The sequence below is a fragment of the Chrysochloris asiatica genome, unplaced genomic scaffold (assembly GCF_000296735.1).
Source record: "Chrysochloris asiatica unplaced genomic scaffold, ChrAsi1.0 scaffold00033, whole genome shotgun sequence".
In the NCBI taxonomy this organism is placed as follows: Eukaryota; Metazoa; Chordata; class Mammalia; order Afrosoricida; family Chrysochloridae; genus Chrysochloris; species Chrysochloris asiatica.
In genome coordinates this window covers 21,456,573-21,457,279 of record NW_006408551.1, presented here as the reverse complement: position 1 = coordinate 21,457,279, position 707 = coordinate 21,456,573, and positions in this window count along the sequence as shown.

The following is a 707-nucleotide window of genomic DNA, read 5'->3' as shown; positions in this document are numbered from 1 at the left end:
ATCTTCATAGCATTCACTATTTTCTCATAAGAACTTACTTTTGTTTGTCTAGGTCTGATTAATTTTAACAATGAAAAGATTATGTCAAAACCACAGAACACATAAATTTAGGGGTTTTGTTTTCTAGTTTCCAGTAACCCTTGTAGTAGAGTGGGTTACACCTTGTACTGCCGAATGAAAGGTTGGCAGTTTGAACCCATCAGCTACTCCATAGGAGAAAGATGAAGCAGTCTGTTTCCATAAAGATTTACAGCCTCAGAAACCCTATGGAGCAGTTCTACTCTATCCAGTAGGGTCTTTATGAGTTCGAACCAAACTGACACCAAGTAGGTTTGATTTCTTGATATTTTAAGGTAATACAACTTAATACTAACATTCAGGAAATAATTTAGGTATTCTCTACTTGTTTATGGATCTCCTTAATAATGGAAGCTTTTCTTTTACTGTTAATGGTAACAGCCTTAGCAGCCCTTTCCAAAAAATTATTTTCTTTAGCCTCCTGGGAAGGGACTTCTTCATGTATCTGAGAAAGTAAGAAATGGGGATTCAATATGGCTAGGTATCAAGGGATGACAGTGGTATTCTTCATTGTTCATGAATAATTTATTTTAGAAATTATTCTTTCATTAAATTAGCACAGGCTGTAAACAAACAATAAATAAGAGGGAAATGGATGTAGACCGTGCAGACCTGGCCAGGAGTTCATG